The following is a 25,000-nucleotide window of genomic DNA, read 5'->3' as shown; positions in this document are numbered from 1 at the left end:
CATGTTGTATATAACTGACAGTAATACATAGTGGAACCATCATCATGTTGTATATAACTGACAGTAATACACAGTGGAACCATCATCATGTTGTATATAACTGACAGTAATACACAGTGGAACCATCATCATGTTGTATATAACTGACAGTGGAACCATCATCATGTTGTTGTATATAACTGACAGTAATACACAGTGGAACCATCATCATGTTGTATATAACTGACAGTGGAACCATCATCATGTTGTTGTATATAACTGACAGTAATACACAGTGGAACCATCATCATGTTGTTGTATATAACTGACAGTAATACACAGTGGAGCCATCATCATGTTGTTGTATATAACTGACAGTAATACATAGTGGAACCATCATCATGTTGTTGTATATAACTGACAGTAATACACAGTGGAACCATCATCATGTTGTTGTATATAACTGACAGTAATACACAGTGGAACCATCATCATGTTGTATATAACTGACAGTAATACACAGTGGAACCATCATCATGTTGTTTATAACTGACAGTAATACATAGTGGAACCATCATCATGTTGTATATAACTGACAGTAATACACAGTGGAACCATCATCATGTTGTATATAACTGACAGTAATACACAGTGGAATCATCATCATGTTGTTGTATATAACTGACAGTAATACACAGTGGAACCATCATCATGTTGTATATAACTGACAGTAATACACAGTGGAAACATCATCATGTTGTTGTATATAACTGACAGTAATACACAGTGGAATCATCATCATGTTGTTGTGTATTACTGACAGTAATACACAGTGGAACCATCATCATGTTGTTGTATATAACTGACAGTAATACATAGTGGAACCATCATCATGTTGTATATAACTGACAGTAATACACAGTGGAACCATCATCATGTTGTTGTATATAACTGACAGTAATACACAGTGGAACCATCATCATGTTGTTGTATATAACTGACAGTAATACACAGTGGAACCATCATCATGTTGTATATAACTAACAGTAATACACAGTGGAACCATCATCATGTTGTTGTATATAACTGACAGTAATACACAGTGGAACCATCATCATGTTGTATATAACTGACAGTAATACATAGTGGAACCATCATCATGTTGTTGTATATAACTGACAGTAATACGCAGTGGAACCATCATCATGTTGTATATAACTGACAGTAATACACAGTGGAACCATCATCATGTTGTTGTATATAACTGACAGTAATACATAGTGGAACCATCATCATGTTGTTGTATATAACTGACAGTAATACACAGTAGAACCATCATCATCATGTTGTTGTATATAACTGACAGTAATACATAGTGGAACCATCATCATGTTGTTGTATATAACTGACAGTAATACACAGTGGAACCATCATCATGTTGTATATAACTGACAGTAATACACAGTGGAACCATCATCATGTTGTATATAACTGACAGTAATACATAGTGGAACCATCATCATGTTGTTGTATATAACTGACAGTAATACGCAGTGGAACCATCATCATGTTGTATATAACTGACAGTAATACACAGTGGAACCATCATCATGTTGTTGTATATAACTGACAGTAATACACAGTGGAACCATCATCATGTTGTATATAACTGACAGTAATACACAGTGGAACCATCATCATGTTGTTGTATATAACTGACAGTAATACATAGTGGAACCATCATCATGTTGTATATAACTGACAGTAATACATAGTGGAACCATCATCATGTTGTATATAACTGACAGTAATACACAGTGGAACCATCATCACGTTGTTTTATATAACTGACAGTAATACATAGTGGAACCATCATCATGTTGTATATAACTGACAGTAATACATAGTGGAACCATCATCATGTTGTACATAACTGACAGTAATACACAGTGGAACCATCATCATGTTGTTGTATATAACTGACAGTAATACACAGTGGAACCATCATCATGTTGTTGTATATAACTGACAGTAATACACAGTGGAACCATCATCATGTTGTTGTATATAACTGACAGTAATACACAGTGGAACCATCATCATGTTGTATATAACTGACAGTAATACACAGTGGAACCATCATCATGTTGTTGTATATAACTGACAGTAATACACAGTGGAACCATCATCATGTTGTATATAACTGACAGTAATACATAGTGGAACCATCATCATGTTGTTGTTTATAACTGACAGTAATACTTAGTGGAACCATCATCATGTTGTTGTATATAACTGACAGTAATACACAGTGGAACCATCATCATGTTGTTGTATATAACTGACAGTAATACATAGTGGAACCATCATCATGTTGTTGTATATAACTGACAGTAATACACAGTGGAACCATCATCATGTTGTTGTATATAACTGACAGTAATACACAGTGGAACCATCATCATGTTGTATATAACTGACAGTAATACATAGTGGAACCATCATCATGTTGTTGTATATAACTGACAGTAATACACAGTGGAACCATCATCATGTTGTTGTATATAACTGACAGTAATACACAGTGGAACCATCATCATGTTGTTTTATATAACTGACAGTAATACACAGTGGAACCATCATCATGTTGTATATAACTGACAGTAATACATAGTGGAACCATCATCATGTTGTTGTATATAACTGACAGTAATACACAGTGGAACCATCATCATCATGTTGTATATAACTGACAGTAATACACAGTGGAACCATCATCATGTTGTTGTATATAACTGACAGTAATACACAGTGGAACCATCATCATGTTGTTGTATATAACTGACAGTAATACATAGTGGAAACATCATCATGTTGTATATAACTGACAGTAATACACAGTGGAACCATCATCATGTTGTTGTATATAACTGACAGTAATACACAGTGGAACCATCATCATGTTGTTGTATATAACTGACAGTAATACACAGTGGAACCATCATCATGTTGTTGTATATAACTGACAGTAATACACAGTGGAACCATCATCATGTTGTTGTATATAACTGACAGTAATACACAGTGGAACCATCATCATGTTGTATATAACTGACAGTAATACACAGTGGAACCATCATCATGTTGTTGTATATAATTGACAGTAATACATAGTGGAAACATCATCATGTTGTATATAACTGACAGTAATACACAGTGGAACCATCATCATGTTGTTGTATATAACTGACAGTAATACACAGTGGAACCATCATCATGTTGTATATAACTGACAGTAATACACAGTGGAACCATCATCATGTTGTATATAACTGACAGTAATACATAGTGGAACCATCATCATGTTGTTGTATATAACTGACAGTAATACACAGTGGAACCATCATCATGTTGTTGTATATAACTGACAGTAATACACAGTGGAACCATCATCATGTTGTTGTATATAACTGACAGTAATACATAGTGGAACCATCATCATCAGGTTGTATATAACTGACAGTAATACATAGTGGAAACATCATCATGTTGTATATAACTGACAGTAATACACAGTGGAACCATCATCATGTTGTTGTATATAACTGACAGTAATACACAGTGGAACCATCATCATGTTGTATATAACTGACAGTAATACACAGTGGAACCATCATCATGTTGTATATAACTGACAGTAATACACAGTGGAACCATCATCATGTTGTATATAACTGACAGTAATACATAGTGGAAACATCATCATGTTGTATATAACTGACAGTAATACACAGTGGAACCATCATCATGTTGTTGTATATAACTGACAGTAATACACAGTGGAACCATCATCATGTTGTATATAACTGACAGTAATACACAGTGGAACCATCATCATGTTGTATATAACTGACAGTAATACATAGTGGAACCATCATCATGTTGTTGTATATAACTGACAGTAATACACAGTGGAACCATCATCATGTTGTTGTATATAACTGACAGTAATACACAGTGGAACCATCATCATGTTGTATATAACTGACAGTAATACACAGTGGAACCATCATCATGTTGTTGTATATAACTGACAGTAATACACAGTGGAACCATCATCATGTTGTATATAACTGACAGTAATACACAGTGGAACCATCATCATGTTGTTGTATATAACTGACAGTAATACACAGTGGAACCATCATCATGTTGTATATAACTGACAGTAATACACAGTGGAACCATCATCATGTTGTTGTATATAACTGACAGTAATACATAGTGGAAACATCATCATGTTGTATATAACTGACAGTAATACACAGTGGAACCATCATCATGTTGTTGTATATAACTGACAGTAATACACAGTGGAACCATCATCATGTTGTATATAACTGACAGTAATACACAGTGGAACCATCATCATGTTGTTGTATATAACTGACAGTAATACATAGTGGAAACATCATCATGTTGTTGTATATAACTGACAGTAATACACAGTGGAACCATCATCATGTTGTATATAACTGACAGTAATACACAGTGGAACCATCATCATGTTGTTGTATATAACTGACAGTAATACACAGTGGAACCATCATCATGTTGTTGTATATAACTGACAGTAATACATAGTGGAACCATCATCATGTTGTATATAACTGACAGTAATACATAGTGGAACCATCATCATGTTGTTGTATATAACTGACAGTAATACACAGTGGAACCATCATCATGTTGTATATAACTGACAGTAATACATAGTGGAACCATCATCATGTTGTATATAACTGACAGTAATACACAGTGGAACCATCATCATGTTGTTGTATATAACTGACAGTAATACACAGTGGAACCATCATCATGTTGTTGTATATAACTGACAGTAATACACAGTGGAACCATCATCATGTTGTATATAACTGACAGTAATACACAGTGGAACCATCATCATGTTGTATATAACTGACAGTAATACATAGTGGAACCATCATCATGTTGTTGTATATAACTGACAGTAATACACAGTGGAACCATCATCATGTTGTTGTATATAACTGACAGTAATACACAGTGGAACCATCATCATGTTGTATATAACTGACAGTAATACACAGTGGAACCATCATCATGTTGTTGTATATAACTGACAGTAATACACAGTGGAACCATCATCATGTTGTATATAACTGACAGTAATACACAGTGGAACCATCATCATGTTGTTGTATATAACTGACAGTAATACACAGTGGAACCATCATCATGTTGTATATAACTGACAGTAATACACAGTGGAACCATCATCATGTTGTTGTATATAACTGACAGTAATACATAGTGGAAACATCATCATGTTGTATATAACTGACAGTAATACACAGTGGAACCATCATCATGTTGTTGTATATAACTGACAGTAATACACCATAGAACCATCATCATGTTGTATATAACTGACAGTAATACACAGTGGAACCATCATCATGTTGTTGTATATAACTGACAGTAATACATAGTGGAAACATCATCATGTTGTTGTATATAACTGACAGTAATACACAGTGGAACCATCATCATGTTGTATATAACTGACAGTAATACACAGTGGAACCATCATCATGTTGTTGTATATAACTGACAGTAATACACAGTGGAACCATCATCATGTTGTTGTATATAAATGACAGTAATACATAGTGGAACCATCATCATGTTGTATATAACTGACAGTAATACATAGTGGAACCATCATCATTTTGTTGTATATAACTGACAGTAATACACAGTGGAACCATCATCATGTTGTATATAACTGACAGTAATACATAGTGGAACCATCATCATGTTGTATATAACTGACAGTAATACACAGTGGAACCATCATCATGTTGTTGTATATAACTGACAGTAATACACAGTGGAACCATCATCATGTTGTATATAACTGACAGTAATACATAGTGGAACCATCATCATGTTGTATATAACTGACAGTAATACACAGTGGAACCATCATCATGTTGTTGTATATAACTGACAGTAATACATAGTGGAACCATCATCATGTTGTTGTATATAACTGACAGTAATACACAGTGGAACCATCATCATGTTGTTGTATATAACTGACAGTAATACACAGTGGAACCATCATCATGTTGTATATAACTGACAGTAATACATAGTGGAACCATCATCATGTTGTATATAACTGACAGTAATACATAGTGGAACCATCATCATGTTGTTGTATATAACTGACAGTAATACATAGTGGAACCATCATCATGTTGTTGTATATAACTGACAGTAATACATAGTGGAACCATCATCATCATGTTGTATATAACTGACAGTAATACACAGTGGAACCATCATCATGTTGTTGTATATAACTGACAGTAATACACAGTGGAACCATCATCATGTTGTATATAACTGACAGTAATACATAGTGGAACCATCATCATGTTGTTGTATATAACTGACAGTAATACACAGTGGAACCATCATCATGTTGTATATAACTGACAGTAATACATAGTGGAACCATCATCATGTTGTTGTATATAACTGACAGTAATACACAGTGGAACCATCATCATGTTGTTGTATATAACTGACAGTAATACACAGTGGAACCATCATCATGTTGTTGTATATAACTGACAGTAATACATAGTGGAACCATCATTATGTTGTATATAACTGACAGTAATACACAGTGGAACCATCATGTTGTTGTATATAACTGACAGTAATACACAGTGGAACCATCATCATGTTGTTGTATATAACTGACAGTAATACACAGTGGAACCATCATCATGTTGTATATAACTGACAGTAATACACAGTGGAACCATCATCATGTTGTTGTATATAACTAATAGTAGAAACAGCTGACTAGTGGTGTCTATTCAGCAGCCTGATGGTCTGGGGATAGAAACAGCTGACTACTTATTTTCCACCATAATTTGCAAATAAATTCATAAAAAATCCTACAATAATTTTCTGGATTTTTTTTCTAATTTTGTCTGTCATAGTTGAAGTGTACCTATGATGAAAATTACAGGCCTCTCTCATATTTTGAAGTGGGAGAACTTGCACAATTGGTGGCTGATTAAATACTTTCTTGCCCCACTGTATGTTAACAACATTCTTAAGATTGATTCAATACATCGTTTGACATGTTTCTACTGACTGTTACGAAACTTTTGGACATTTCGTCACGTTATAGTTTTGGTGAGCTAACAGAATCGTTTGTGGTGCTTTCCCCGTAAATCCTATTTGAAATCGGACACTGTGGTGGGATAAACAACAAGACTACCTTGAAAACGATATAAGATACATGTATGTTTGAGGAATTTTAATTATGAGATTTCTGTTCTTCTGAATATGAGGCCCTGCACTTTCACTGGCTGTTGTTATATCGCTCCCGTTGACGGGAATGCAGTCTCCAGTTTGTTCAGGGTCCAATTTTTGGAGAGACAATTTGGTGTCAGTTTGGGGCGGGATGTACACAGCCATCGGAGATAATTCCTGAGAACCCTCTCAGAAGGTAGAAACAGGTGACATTTGATGACCAACTATTGCAGAAGCTCGCAAGTTCCTGTACGTTTCCCCCATCGCACCATGTGTTGTTGGTCATAATGCAGAGCCTTCTTGCCTGATAGAGCCCACTTCCTACTGTAAAACCCGCTGGTTGTATATAATTAATTTGGACGTCAGAGGAAAAACAAGTCTCAGAAAAACAGAGTGCATTGCAGGATCTGATGTCAATCAGGAAGGAGATCCTCGCCCTGAGTTTGTCAAGTTTGTTCATTAATGATTGAAACATTGTCGAGTAGTAATGGAGGACCAGTCACCCGGCGTTTTAATCTCACTAAGAAGTCTGCCTCTCGGTCGGCGTCTACGCCTCCTACTCTCCGGTAGGACTCCCAAGCGCCCCGGCACCTTGCCGAAGAAGGTAGCCCATTATTCTGCAGTCTCATGGAATTCAGGGAGATTGGGTGGACGGTGAGTAGACATCGATTCGTATTACCCAGGTGGGTGGAGTAATGCACAAAACAAACTGATTAAGAACATTTTTTTTAAAAACACTAGAAAAAAACACACAAAAAAGTAGAAACCTGCAATGTTTTTATCGGAGCTCGAGGCGAGGTGCCATTTTAGCCATCATTTAACTAACTCAGTGGAGATTGTAAGGATCTCCAGGGTTTTCAACCCCTGAGTCCGGCTCTGCTAACTTACAAGTCTGAAGGTTAAATGAGGTAAGGTGGAAGTTTCTGCAAGAGGGCTTGATAGACCAAAAAAAAAGCACAATTCATCAATTTACGAGACTTCAAAAAGGACCACTTTCTGGTACAAAATGCAATGATTTATACCGTGATAAAGTACAATGCGCTATGATAAACTGCCTCCAGTGGCTTCAATACAGTGGCGCCTGCATTCGTAGAGACGATAAACATAGTCATTAACCTGAATGAATGTTGACTGAATTATTTGTTTTCTGCTATTTATGAAGGAAAACCATTAAGTCATCAATAAGCGTTTTGAAAGCTTTTATTCACTCTAGATACCCAGATATCTAAAAGTGGGGACATGATCAGTGAGGGCACAATCCAAAGTTTGCCAAATCACCAAATACATTTTTTACATTTTTTTTAAACACTTTTTGGAAAATAAAATATATTTGGTTTTACCTGCATTAAGTTGCATTGTAGTCTAAACCCGGTCTATGCCGAGGGAGTGGACTACTAAGCTAAAAGCCTCTAGTGACTCCCCATCCCGCGTGCGGGAGCGTAATCATCGCCTGACACTAATTAGCATAATGCAACGGACATAAATATTCCTAGAAAATAATCCTATTCATGAAAATAACAAGTGAAATATATTGAGACACAGCTTAGCCTTTTGTTAATCACCCTGTCGTCTCAGATTTTCAAAATATGCTTTACAGCCAAAGCTAGACAAGCATTTGTGTAAGTTTATCGATAGCCTAGCATAGCATTTCACGGAAAGCAGAAAAGCAATCAAATTAAATTGTTTACCTTTGATGAGCTTCAGATGTTTTCACTCACGAGACTTCCAGTTAGATAGCCAATGTTCCTTTTTTCCAAAAATATTATTTTTGTAGGCGAAATAGCTCTGTTTGTTCTTCACGTTTGGCTGAGAAATCGCCCGGAAATTGCAGTCATGAAAACACCAAAAAATATTCCAAATTAGCTCCATAATATCAACAGAAACATGGCAAACGTTGTTTATAATCAATCCTCAATGAGTTTTTAAAATATCTATTCGATAATATATCCACCGGGACAATTGGTTTTTCAGTAGGACCGCTTGGAATAATGGCTACCTCTGTATTTTACACGAGAATCACTCTGGGAGCCATCAGGTGACCAGTTGCGCAATGTAGCCGCTTACGGGTATTCTTCAACATAAATGCGTAAAACTATGTCACAATGCTGTAGACACCTTGGGGAATACGGAGAACAAGTAATCTGGTTGATAGCCCATTCACTGCTCAATACGGACGCATTGGAACGCAGAGCTTTCAAAAGATGAGTCACTTCAGGATTGGATTTTTCTCAGACTTTCGCCTGCAATATCAGTTCTGTTATACTCACAGACAATATTTTTACAGTTTTGGAAACTTTAGAGTGTTTTCTATCCTAAACTGTCAATTATATGCATATTCTAGCATCTTGTCCTGACAAAATATCCCGTTTACTACGGGAACGTTATTTTTCCAAAAATGAAAATACTGCCCCCTAGTCACAAAAGGTTTTAAGAAAGGTCATACCAAGGACAATTCTTCTATTTGATTTAATTATTTAGGGTTGCAATTATTTCACCACCATGGCCTATTTATGGCCTTACCTCCCTTATCTTATCTCATTTGTGCTCACTGTGCATAGACAGGTTTCTTTCTATTGTTTTATTGACTGTATGTTTTGTTTACTCCATGTGTAACTCTGTGTTGTTGTTTCTGTCGCACTGCTTTGCTTTATCTTGGCCAGGTCGCAGTTGTAAATGAGAACTTGTTCTCAACTAGCTTACCTGGTTAAATAAAGGTGAAATAATTTTATATATATTTTTTTAATGAAACCTTTTATTAGACCTTAATGTTATTAGCCAATAAAAACACATTGAATAACAGATAGTCCTTACTGCTATTAGCCAATAGAAACACATTGAATAACAGATAGTCCTTACTGCTAATAGCCAATAGAAACACATTGAATAACAGATAGTCCTTACTGCTATTAGCCCATAGAAACACATTGAATAACAGATTCACCACATGGAACAACAGATAGTCGCCCCAAAATCAAATTAAGTTTGTTGTGAAGTATTTGAGAGAAAGATTAGACATTTGCAAGAAAGATTAGAAAACATTTGTTATAATTATTTATTTTAATGTATTTCACCCCTTACTTTTGGCACTACACAGTCTCCATCTCTAATTCCTTTTTTTCCATTGGACAACCAAAACAACTAACATGTGTTTGTGAGAGTCTCACCTTGCCACAGAGGGGTCATACTAGTGTTGTAAGAATATTTTAAGATAATACACAACGCAGAGTACAAACGGTCAATGGGGAATTATCAATGGAAATAGTTGGTTTTCAGTTCATCTTTGCATATAAGGGTCATAATCATTTGAAGGTCAAACTATTCGGACGCTACAAAACCATTTTGTTAGAAGACCAATTCTCAGGATGTCTCATGGTCTGATAAAACACTTCTCTAGCTCTGTCACCAAAACAGATATCTCTAGATTAAACTTGTATTATGTTAATTCAATTTCTGCATTGGCGCGGACATCGAACCTTACGGGATAAAGGCAGATTGAAGCTCTGGTCAGCTGTGGGGTCAAACACCACGGTGTCATCTCCATACAAGTGAAAATGTACACTTTTTAAAAAATTTTTTTTTACCAATATTGTTCATGTAAATAGTGAGACGAATCAGACCAAGAATTGATCCCTGTGGGACACCCTTTGGTTATGTCCAGAAAACCTGATTTTAAGCAGAACAACCAATTCACTAACTAAAACATCTAACTGACTGGATTAGTTTAGAAAATGTATCTCTGTATAGAATGATACTAATCAATCAATTAATCAATGTACCGACAAAACACACAGATATTCCCTGAACTATAAAACATCTACCTGACTGGATTAGTTTAGAAAATGTATCTCTGTATAGCATGATACTAATCAATCAATTAATCAATATACAGACAAAACACACAGATATTCCCTGAACTATAAAACATCTACCTGACTGGATTAGTTTAGAAAATGTATCTCTGTATAGCATGATACTAATCAATCAATTAATCAATATACAGACAAAACACACAGATATTCCCTGAACTATAAAACATCTACCTGCAGTAGAGCATGCTGGGAAATAAGACATTGATGAGCGTGGTTTTGATGAGGCTGTTTTACTCTCCATAGTGTCTCTAGTTATCACCACCAACACTGGGGGTTATTTTACAACGCTGAGTGTTAATTTCACACTAGAAAAATCAACACTTTGCTGTGTGTTACATTCTGTACAATGAGGAGCGCAACTGATAATCTCAAAGAGAAGCAAAACGCTCCCGAGTGGCGCAGTATCTCAATGCTAGAGGCGTCACTACAGACCCCGGGTTTGATCCGGGACTGTACCACAACCGGCTGTGATCGGGAGTCCCATAGGGTGGCGTGCGATTAGCCCAGCATCGCCCGGGTTAAGGGAGGGTTTGGCCGGGGTAGGCCGTCATTGTAAAATAAGAATTTGTTCTTAACTGACTTGCCTACTTACATGAAGGTTAAATAGTAATAAAATACTAACACACTACTCTACCAAATGGCTCCCATTTCCCCCAAGCATCCAGATGTTCTGTTTGGACAGAAACAGAGAGAGAAGAGAATCTCTGTGTGTGTGTGTGTGTGTGTGTGTGTGCGTGTGTGTGTGTGTAACGGAGATTAAGCTAATGGATTTCCCTCAGCAGGCTAACACCAAAATTGACAATTCTGCAAAAACATCCTCCGTGTACAAAGTAAAACACCAAATGATGCATGCAGAGCAGAGTTGAAACGATACCCGCTAATTATCAAAATCCAGAAATTAGCTGTTAAATTTTACAACCATCTAAAAGGAAGCGATTCCCAAACCTTCCACAACAAAGCCATCACCTTCAGAGAGATGGACATGGAGAAGAGTCCCCCGAGCAAGCTGGTTCTGGGGCTCTGTTCACAAACACAAACAGACCCCACAGAGCCCCAGAACAGCAACACAATTAGACCCAACCAAAAAACCAAAAAAGAATTACTATACACTGGAAATTATTTACCAAAAAACAGAGAAAACTAGAATGATATTTGGCCCTAAACCGAGAGTACACAGTGGCAGAATACCTGACCACTGTGACTGACCCAAATTTAAGGAAAGCTTTGACTATGTACAGACTCAGTGAGCATAGCCTTGCTATTGAGAAAGGCCGCCGTAGGCAGACATGGCTCTCAAGAGAAGACAGGCTATGTGCTCACTGCCCACAAAATGAGGTGGAATCTGAGCTGCACTTCCTAACCTCCTGCCCAATGTATGACCATATTAGAGACACATATTTCCCTCAGATTACACAGATCCACAAAGAATTTGAAAACAAATCCAATTTTGATAAACTCCCATATCTACTGGGTGAAATACCACAGTGTGCCATCACAGCAGCAAGATTTGTGACCTGTTGCCGCAAGAAAAGGGCAACCAGTGAAGAACAAACACCATTGTAAATACAAGCCATAGTTTTCCGGAAGCATCTGAGCTCAGTTTGGAGTGTCATAGCAAAGGGGTGGGACTACTTATGTAAATTAGATCTGTATTTCATTTTCAATTTGCTAAAATGTCTAATTATGGGGTATTGTGATGTCATTATGGGGTATTGTGATGTCATTATTTGGTATTGTGATGTCATCATGGGGTATGAATACTTTCTGAAGGCAGTGTAGACAGATAAAATGACATTTGAAATGTCTCTTTTCTTTTGAAACATTTGCGAGTGTAATGTTAACGGTTTAACTTCTGATGGTTCATTTCACTTTTGTTTATTATCTATTTCACTTGCTTTTGGCAATGTAATGATATGTTTCCCATGCTAATAAAGCCCTTTGAATTGAGAGAGAGTTTCAGCAACACAATGATAAAACAAAGAGATGTGGTTGTACTCCTGGTGGACCACTGAGCTGTCAGAGAGAGTTCTGGTGTGTTTGTCTGTGTATGTGTTTCTATGTTCGTGCATGTGCACGTGCGTTTATGTGTGTGTGTGTGTGTTTGAGAGAGTTAGTGATGTGTGATGGCCTTGGGAAGCCTCCCATCACAGTATATATAACAGGGTTGGGCCTAGGGGACAAAGCCTGAGGGCAGATTTATACTGTTGTCATACAGATGTCCCAAAGAAAACAAAAACTATCTGGCCCGGTGTTAATAAGCCCTCTCAGAGGGGTGCTGATCTAGGACCCCCCTGACCATCTGGCCCGGTGTTAATAAACCCTCTCAGAGGGGTGCTGATCTAGGACCCCCCTGACCATCTGGCCCGGTGTTAATAAACCCTCTCAGAGGGGTGCTGATCTAGGACCCCCCTGACCATCTGGCCCGGTGTTAATAAACCCTCTCAGAGGGGTGCTGATCTAGGACCCCTCTGACCATCTGGCCCGGTGTTAATAAACCCTCTCAGAGGGGTGCTGATCTAGGACCCCTCTGACCATCTGGCCCGGTGTTAATAAACCCTCTCAGAGGGGTGCTGATCTAGGACCCCGCTGGCCATCTGGCCCGGTGTTAATAAACCCTCTCAGAGGGGTGCTGATCTAGGACCCCCCTGGCCATCTGGCCCGGTGTTAATAAGGGCTCTCAGAGGGGTGCTGATCTAGGACCAGGTCCCCCCTGACCATCTTATTCATTATGATCTAAAAGGAAAAATGGATATAGATCAAGTAGGGTCTAGTTTTACAGATGGAGAGGGAGGAGTTTGTTTAAAGGGACATTTCACCAGTAGACACTATTAGGAATGTTTTTCCAGTCTCCCTACATAACTCTGAGTAACGAGAGGTGTTTCAGACATAACTCTGAGTAATGAGAGGTGTTTCAGACATAACTCTGAGTAATGAGAGGTGTTTCAGACATAACTATGAGTAATGAGAGGTGTTTCAGACATAACTCTGAGTAACGAGAGGTGTTTCAGACATAACTATGAGTAATGAGAGGTGTTTCAGACATAACTATGAGTAATGAGAGGTGTTTCAGACATAACTATGAGTAATGAGAGGTGTTTCAGACATAACTCTGAGTAACGAGAGGTGTTTCAGACATAACTATGAGTAATGAGAGGTGTTTCAGACATAACTATGAGTAATGAGAGGTGTTTCAGACATAACTATGAGTAATGAGAGGTGTTTCAGACATAACTATGAGTAATGAGAGGTGTTTCAGACATAACTATGAGTAATGAGAGGTGTTTCAGACATAACTATGAGTAATGAGAGGTGTTTCAGACATAACTATGAGTAATGAGAGGTGTTTCAGACGTAACTATGAGTAATGGGGCGGCAGGGTCGCCTAGTGGTTAGAGTGTTGGACTAGCAACTGGAAGGTTGCAAGTTCAAATCCCCGTGCTGACAAGGTACAATAAACTCTGTCGTTCTGCCCCTGAACAGGCAGTTAACCCACTGTTCCTAGGCCATCATTGAAAATAAGAATTTGTTCTTAACTGACATGCCTAAAGGAAAAAAAAAAAAAGTAAATCTGTTGCTGGATTGAAAAATATTTCGTATCAATTACTGTGGCCTTTGAATTTCGCTGAGGATCACGCTAGCAGCGAGTAGATGTGGTGGTTCTTGTCTATAGCGGCCGTAAGGGGGCTGGCTACTATGACTACAGGTTGATCTAGCTAGCTTTGTTGCTATACCCAAAATGTACTGTAGTCAAATGTTATACAGTGAATTCAGAAACTATTCACACCCCTTGACTTTGTTCCAGTACATATGATGGCACATCCTCACCTAAAGACTCATTCCCCATTGTCTGTGTGTTAAATGTTTATTTGTTGAAGGGCCCTGTTTTTCAGTAATATTTCACATCCTGCCATAATTCACATGTTTTTAATTTAAATGTTGGAACTAATGGGGATCCATAATAAACCCCAGGAAGAGTAGCTGCTGCCTTGACAGGAACTAATGGGGATCCATAATAAACCCCAGGAAGAGTAGCTGCTGCCTTGACAGGAACTAATGGGGATCCATAATAAACCCCAGGAAGAGTAGCTGCTGCCTTGGCAGGAACTGATGGGGATCCATAATAAACCCCAGGAAGAGTAGCTGCTGCCTTGGCAGGGGGGGATCCATAATAAACCCCAGGAAGAGTAGCTGCTGCCTTGACAGGAACTAATGGGGATCCATAATAAACCCCAGGAAGAGTAGCTGCTGCCTTGACAGGAACTAATGGGGATCCATAATAAACCCCAGGAAGAGTAGCTGCTGCCTTGACAGGAACTAATGGGGATCCATAATAAACCCCAGGAAGAGTAGCTGCTGCCTTGGCAGGAACTGATGGGGATCCATAATAAACCCCAGGAAGAGTAGCTGCTGCCTTGGCAGGGGGGGATCCATAATAAACCCCAGGAAGAGTAGCTGCTGCCTTGACAGGAACTAATGGGGATCCATAATAAACCCCAGGAAGAGTAGCTGCTGCCTTGACAGGAACTAATGGGGATCCATAATAAACCCCAGGAAGAGTAGCTGCTGCCTTGACAGGAACTAATGGGGATCCATAATAAACCCCAGGAAGAATAGCTGCTGCCTTGGCAGGAACTAATGGGGATCCATAATAAACCACAGGAAGAGTAGCTGCTGCCTTGGCAGGAACTAATGGGGATCCATAATAAACCCCAGGAAGAGTAGCTGCTGCCTTGACAGGAACTAATGGGGATCCATAATAAACCCCAGGAAGAGTAGCTGCTGCCTTGACAGGAACTAATGGGGATCCATAATAAACCCCAGGAAGAGTAGCTGCTGCCTTGACAGGAACTAATGGGGATCCATAATAAACCCCAGGAAGAGTAGCTGCTGCCTTGACAGGAACTAATGGGGATCCATAATAAATTAAAAGAAAGTCTACTAATCTGATAATTCTATTATAAATCTACTTATCTGATAAATTCATATTTAGTCTACTAATCTGAAAGTTCTATGTTAAGTTCTATGGGGCGGCAGGGTAGCCTAGTGGTTAGGTTGCAAGTTCAAATCCCCGAGCTGACAAGGTACAAATCTGTCGTTCTGCCCCTGTACAGGCAGTTAACCCACTGTTCCTAGGCCGTCATTGAAAATAAGTTCTTAACTGACTTCCTTAGTTAAAAAAAGGTTTAAAAAAAATCTGAAGTCAGAATCAGGCATATAATCAATAACAGAGTGATCAGTCAGTCCCACTGGTTGTTTACATTAAGTTATATATTTATTTAGTTATCACTATTAATTCAGTATACAGACAAAATATTTAGAAAATTGTCTTTATTGTTACTATTTTCTACATGGTAGAATAATAGTGCAGACATCAAAACTATGAAATAACTCATATGGAATCATGTAGTAACCAAAAAAGTGTTAAACAAATCAAAATATATTATAGATGAAAGCTTTGTAAACTCTTGGCATTCTCTCAACGAGCTTCATGAGATTGTAACCTGGAATTTCAATTAACTGGTGTGCCTTGTTAAAAGTTAATTTAACCCCACACACACACACACCCATCCACACACACACACACACACCCATCCACACACACACACACACACCCATCCACACACACACATTAGTGATGTGGTTACACAATCCAAATGAGAGTCGTAAAGGGTATTTAAATTGGGACTACGAAGCAATTATACACAGCCCAAGTTTTAACATTGTAATACATTGTAATTAGATCTAGTAGCACAAGGACATTAGCATGGTAAGAGAGCCATTAACAAGTGTTAACTACATGACATTTAAGAGCAATTTGTCAAGCAATATTTCTCTGCTTGGAATCTTTATGAAGGGAGGCATCCCTCTTGCCATTAGTTTATCACACAGCTAATGAATGGCATTAAATCCTCTGACACACACACACACACACACACACACAATCACTTGCACACATCTGACACACGTACACACGTGCACACCCTCCCGCACCAACGCACGCACAGCAATGCCTTCAAGCACACACAAACACACACACACACACACACACACACACACAAACACAAACACTGAACACTGAAAACAGAACACCTCAGAGAGAAGAGAGAGAACAGAACACCTCAGAGAGAAGAGCGAGAGAACAGAACACCTCAGAGAGAAGAGAGAGAACAGAACACCTCAGAGAGAAGAGAGAGAACAGAACACCTCAGAGAGAAGAGAGAACAGAACACCTCAGAGAAGAGAGAACAGAACACCTCAGAGAAGAGAGAACAGAACACCTCAGAGAGAAGAGAGAGAACAGAACACCTCAGAGAGAAGAGAGAACAGAACACCTCAGAGAGAAGAGAGAGAACAGAACACGTCAGAGAGAAGAAAGAAAACAGAACACCTCAGAGAGAAGAAAGAGAACAGAACACCTCAGAGAGAAGAGAGAGAACAGAACACCTCAGAGAGAAGAGAGAGAGAACAGAACACACCAGAGAGAAGAGAGAGAGAACAGAACACCTCAGAGAGAAGAGAGAGAACAGAACACCTCAGAGAGAAGAGAGAGAGAACAGAACACCTCAGAGAGAAGAGAGAGAACAGAACACCTCAGAGAGAAGAGAGAGAGACCAAAAAAAGAAAACAGGAAGTTTAAATCCCTTTCATCTGACTAAATATCTTAAAGGTGACGCTAACCTGATGCTAAGATGCTAAGATGATTGTGGACTTCAGGAAACAGCAGAGGGAACACCCCCCTATCCACATCGATGGAACAGTAGTGGAGAGGGTAGCAAGTTTTAAGTTCCTCGGCATACACATCACAGACAAACTGAATTGGTCCACTCACACAGACAGCATCGTGAAGAAGGCGCAGCAGCGCCTCTTCAACCTCAGGAGGCTGAAGAAATTCGGCTTGTCACCAAAAGCACTCACAAACTTCTACAGATGCACAATCGAGAGCATCCTGGCGGGCTGTATCACCGCCTGGTATGGCAACTGCACCGCCCTCAACCGTAAGGCTCTCCGGAGGGTAGTGAGGTCTGCACAACGCATCACCGGGGGCAAACTACCTGCCCTCCAGGACACCTACACCACCCGATGTCACAGGAAGGCCATAAAGATCATCAAGGACATCAACCACCCGAGCCACTGCCTGTTCACCCCGCTATCATCCAGAAGGCGAGGTCAGTACAGGTGCATCAAAGCTGGGACCGAGAGACTGAAAAACAGCTTCTATCTCAAGGCCATCAGACTGTTAAACAGCCACCACTAACACTGAGTGGCTGCTGCCAACACACTGACACTGACTCAACTCCAGCCACTTTAATAATGGGAATTGATGGGAAATGATGTAAATATATCACTAGCCACTTTAAACAATGCTACCTTATATAAATGTTACTTACCCTACATTATTCATCTCATACGCATACGTATATACTGTACTCTATATCATCGACGGTATCCTTATGTAATACATGTATCACTAGCCACTTTAACTATGCCACTTTGTTTACATACTCATCTCATTGTACATACTGTACCCGATACCATCTACTGTATCTTGCCTATGCTGCTCTGTACCATCACTCATTCATATATCCTTATGTACATATTCTTTATCCCCTTACACTGTGTACAAGACAGTAGTTTTGGAATTGTTAGTTAGATTACTTGTTATTACTGCATTGTCGGAACTAGAAGCACAAGCATTTCGCTACACTCGCATTAACATCTGCTAACCATGTGTATGTGACAAATAAAATTTGATTTGATTTGATTTGATTTAACCTCCAACATCAAACAGGAAGGAATAGCCTGTGGGCAGCATTCTGCTGAAAACCTAATGGAATGCCCTGCTTGTCTCGTGTGCATCCAAAATTGCACTCTATTCCCCATTAGTGCACTACTTCTGACCAGAGCCCTATGGGACCATAGCCCTTAAGAGGGAATAGGGTGCACTACATAGATAATAGTGTTCTATTTGGGACTTACACACTGTATTAGTCTTTCTAATACAATATGTTTCTGTCCTCTGGCTTGATTAAACAGTGGATGCCCTTTCATTTGTTATTACAGAGAGAAGGGGAGGGAGTGAGGGGAGAGACAGATGTTGAGATTTAGAGAGATGGAGAGGGAGAAGGCAGACATGTAAGGCAGTGAAGTGTAATTAATTGAGGCTAGGTGAAAGACAAACCACTTTGTCTGGTTCAGCAGTGGTGATAACTCACCGGGGCCTGACAAAGAGTCTGGTCCATAGAAACCATAGTGTCAATAACACTGGTAAAGGGTAATTTTGACTAATCTATCGGCCAATACCTCCCACTACACCTCCCACTACATCCCTCTACATCCCACTACAGCTCCCACTACATCCCTCTACATCCCTCTACATCCCTCTACCTCCCACTACATCCCTATACATCCCACTACAGCTCCCGCTACATCCCTCTACATCCCTCTACATCCCTCTACCTCCCCCTACATCCCTCTACATCCCTCTACATCCCTCTACATCCCACTACAGCTCCCACTACATCCCTCTACATTCCTCTACCTCCCACTACATCCCTCTACATCCCTCTACCTCCCACTATATCCCTCTACATCCATCTACATCCCTCCAACTCCCACTACACCTCACACTACATCCCTCTATATCCCTCTACACCCCCCTACATCCCTCTACCTCTCACTACATACCTCTACATCCCTCTACCTCCCACTACACCTCCCACTACATCCCACTACATCTCCCTCCCACTACCTCCCACTACATCCCACTACAACCCACTACATCTCCCTCCCTCTACATCCCTCTATATCCCACTATATTCCTATACATCCCTCTAAATCTCTCTCCATTTACATCCCTCTACATCCCACTATATTACACTACATCCCTCTACATCCCACTATATTCCACTACATCCCACTACATCCTTCTCCCTCTACATCCCTCTACATCCCTCTCCCTCTACATCCCACTACATCTCTCTCCCTCTACATCCCACTGCATCCCACTATATTCCACTACATCCCACTACATCTCTCTCCCTCTACATCCCTCTACATCCCACTACATACCTCTCCCTCTACATCCCACTACATCTCACTATATTCCACTACATTCCTCTACATCTCTCTCCCTCTACATCCCACCACATCTCTCTCCCTCTACATCCCACTACATCCCTCTCCCTCTACATTCCACTACATCTCTCTCCCTCTACATCCCACTACATCCCACTATATTCCACTACATCCCACTATATCTCTCTCCCTCTGCATCCCACTACATTCCACTATATTCCACTACATCCCACTACATCTCTCTCCCTCTACACCCCACCACATCCCTCTCCCTCTACATCCCACTACATCCCACTACATCTCTCTCCATCTACATCCCTCTACATCCCTCTCCCTCTACATCCCACTACATCCCTCTCCCTCTACATCCCACTACCTCCCACTATATTCCACTACCTCTTACTACACCTCCCTCCCTCTACATCCTACTACATCTACAACCCACTACATCTCCCAACCACTATATTCCACTACATCCCACTCCAACCCACTACATCTCCCTCCCTCTACATCACTCTATATCCCACTACATCTCCCTTCCTCTACATTCCACTACATCCAACTACAACACACTACATCTCCCTCCCTCTACATCCCTCTACATCCCACTACAACTCCCTTCCTCTACATCCCACTACATCTCACTCCCTCTACACCCCACTATATTCCAATACATCCCACTACATCCCTCTCCCTCTACATCCTACCACATCTACATCTACCTTCCACTACATCTCCCTCCCACTATATTCCACTACATCCCACTACAACCCACTACATCTCCCTCCCTCTACATCCCTCTACACCTCCCACTACATCCCTCTACACCCCCCTACATCCCTCTACATCCCACTACAGCTCCCACTACATCCCTCTACATCCCTCTACCTCCCACTACACCTCCCACTATATCCCTCTACATCCCTCTACATCCCTCCAACTCCCACTACACCTCACACTACATCCCTCTACATCCCTCTACACCCCCCTACATCCCTCTACCTCTCACTACATACCTCTACATCCCTCTACCTCCCACTACACCTCCCACTACATCCCACTACATCTCCCTCCCACTTCCTCCCACTACATCCCACTACAACCCACTACATCTCCCCCCTTACATCCCACTACATCCCACTACATCTCCATCCATCTACATCCCTCTACATCCCACTATATTCCACTACATCCCACTACATCCTTCTCCCTCTACATCCCTCTACATCCCTCTCCCTCTACATCCCACTACATCTCTCTCCCTCTACATCCCACTGCATCCCACTATATTCCACTACATCCCACTACATCTCTCTCCCTCTACATCCCACTACATCTCACTATATTCCACTACATCCAACTACATATCTCTCCCTCTACATCCCACTACATCCCACTACATCCTTCTCCCTCCACATCCCTCTCCCTCTACATCCCTCTACATCCCACTACATACCTCTCCCTCTACATCCCACTACATCTCACTATATTCCACTACATTCCTCTACATCTCTCTCCCTCTACATCCCACCACATCTCTCTCCCTCTACATCCCACTACATCCCTCTCCCTCTACATTCCACTACATCTCTCTCCCTCTACATCCCACTACATCCCACTATATTCCACTACATCCCACTATATCTCTCTCCCTCTGCATCCCACTACATTCCACTATATTCCACTACATCCCACTACATCTCTCTCCCTCTACACCCCACCACATCCCTCTCCCTCTACATCCCACTACATCCCACTACATCTCTCTCCATCTACATCCCTCTACATCCCTCTCCCTCTACATCCCACTACATCCCTCTCCCTCTACATCCCACTACCTCCCACTATATTCCACTACCTCTTACTACACCTCCCTCCCTCTACATCCTACTACATCTACAACCCACTACATCTCCCAACCACTATATTCCACTACATCCCACTCCAACCCACTACATCTCCCTCCCTCTACATCACTCTATATCCCACTACATCTCCCTTCCTCTACATTCCACTACATCCAACTACAACACACTACATCTCCCTCCCTCTACATCCCTCTACATCCCACTACAACTCCCTTCCTCTACATCCCACTACATCTCACTCCCTCTACACCCCACTATATTCCAATACATCCCACTACATCCCTCTCCCTCTACATCCTACCACATCTACATCTATCTTCCACTACATCTCCCTCCCACTATATTCCACTACATCCCACTACAACCCACTACATCTCCCTCCCTCTACATCCCTCTACACCTCCCACTACATCCCTCTACATCCCCCTACATCCCTCTACATCCCACTACAGCTCCCACTACATCCCTCTACATACCTCTACCTCACACTACACCTCACACTACATCTCCCTTCCTCTACATCCCTCTACATCCCACTACATCTCCCTTCCTCTACATCCCACTCCATCTCCCTCCCTCTACACCCCACTATATTCCACTATAACTCACTCCCTCTACATCCCACTACATCCCTCTACATCCCTCTACATCCCACTACAGCTCCCACTACATCACTCTACATCCCTCTACCTCCCACTACATCTCCCTTCCTCTACATCCCTCTACATCTCCCTTCCTCTATATCCCTCTACATCTCCCTTCCTCTACATCCAACTACATCTCACTCCCTCTACACTCCACCATATTCCAATACATCCCACTACATTCCTCTCCCTCTACATCCTACTACATCTACATCTACCTCCCACTACATCTCCCTCCCATTATATTCCTCTACAACCCACTACATATCCCTTCCTCTACATCCCTCTACATCCCACTACATCTCCCTTCCTCTACATCCCTCTACATCCCTCTACATCCCATTACATCTCCCTTCCTCTATATCGCACTACATCTCCCTCCCTCTACACCCCACTATATTCCACTATAACTCCCTCCCTCTTCATCCCACTACATCCATCTACATCCCTCCCCCACTGCATCCCACTACATCCCACTACAACCCACTACATCTCCCTCCCTCTACACCCCACTATATTCCACTATAACTCCCTCCCTCTACATCCCACTACATCCATCTACATCCCTCTCCCACTACATCCCTCTACATCTCCCTCCCTCTACACCCCACTATATTCCACTATAACTCCCTCCCTCTACATCCCACTACATCCATCTACATCCCTCTCCCACTACATCCCTCTACATCCCTCTCCCACTACATCCCACTACATCCGACTACATCTCCCTCCATCGACATCCCACTACATCCATCTACATCCCTCTACATCCTTCTCCCACTACATGCATCTACATCCCTCTACATCCCACTACATCTCCCTCCATCTACATCCCTCTACATCCCACTACATCTCCCTCCATCGACATCCCTCTACATCCCTCTACATCCCTCTCTCACTACATCCCACTACATCTCCCTCCATCGACATCCCACTACATCCATCTACATCCCTCTACATCCTACTACAGCTCACTCACCTCATCGGCTGTGATCCATGGTCCCTGCAGCGTAACTCGGTGTGATTAGAACACTTGTTTAGAACGTCCAGTTTCGATAGACAAAATAGTCCGCGTTTAGTTCAGTCACGTTGTTCGATTTTTTTTTCCACAAACACAGTCTTTACAACGTTATGTCCTGCCGCCTTTGTTAGTTTTATTTATTATTATTATTATTATTATTATTATTATTATTATTATAGTTTTCTTTCCCGCATCAACCAAAGATAAGAAGAGGAGACAAGATGAGTTTGTATGCAGTTGTTGAAGGGTGTCTAACATTATTCACTTCAGGAAGTTACTTGACAGATAAGTGAGTCATGTTATAACAGCTTTAGTCTGACGGACGTTTACACCCAGAATGCATTGTATGATGTCAACAAACATGACGCCACACATAGCCGACAAAAAAAGCTTAGCATTAGCTAAGTAATCAGTACAACCTTCAAAATCATATGTCCATTACAATTTATGACACCAGTACTTGAAAATATGAGAATAAAATAGTAAATACAGTTGAAGTGGGAAGTTTACATACACCTTAGCCAAATACATTTAAACTCAGTTTTTCACAATTCCTGACATTTAATCCTAGTAACAATTTCCTGTCTTAGGTCAGTTAGGATAACCACTTTATTTTAACAATGTGAAATGTCAGAATAATAGTAGAGAGAATGATTTATTTCAGCTTTTATTTCTTTCATCACATTCCCAGTGGGTCAGAAGTTTGCATACACTCAATTAGTATTTGGTAGCATTGCCTTTAAATTGTTTAACTGGGGTCAAACATTTCAGGTAGTCTTCCACAAGCTTCCCACAATAAGTTGGGTGAATTTTGGCCCATTCCTCCTGACAGAGCTGGTGTAACTGAGTCAGGTTTGTAGGTCTCCTTGCTCACACATGCTTTTTCAGTTCTGTCCACAAATGTTCTATAGGATTGAGGCCAGGGCTTTGTGATGGCCACTCCAATACCTTGACTTTGTTGTCCTTAAGCCATTTTGACACAACTTTGGAAGTATTCTTGGGGTCATTGTGCATTTGGAAGACCCATTTGCGACCAAGCTTTAACTTCCTGACTGATGTCTTGAGATGCTGTTTCAATATATCCACATAATTTCCCCTCTCATGATGCCATCTTTTTTGTGAAGTTCACCAGTCCCTCCTGCAGCAAAGCACCCCCACAAC

The 25,000-nt window shown here is 40.5% G+C and overlaps 1 protein-coding gene across 4 annotated transcripts in view; it reads right to left on the bottom strand.

Moving 5' to 3' along the window:
• Positions 1-25,000, bottom strand: part of LOC110511297 (cell adhesion molecule 2) — a 473,792-nt gene that overhangs the window by 153,541 nt on the left and 295,251 nt on the right. The window lies entirely within an intron of this gene.

This window comes from Oncorhynchus mykiss, chromosome 10 (assembly GCF_057628025.1).
Source record: "Oncorhynchus mykiss isolate SJ-2025 chromosome 10, ASM5762802v1, whole genome shotgun sequence".
In the NCBI taxonomy this organism is placed as follows: domain Eukaryota; kingdom Metazoa; phylum Chordata; class Actinopteri; order Salmoniformes; family Salmonidae; genus Oncorhynchus; species Oncorhynchus mykiss.
This window is presented reverse-complemented; position numbering and strand designations above follow the sequence as displayed.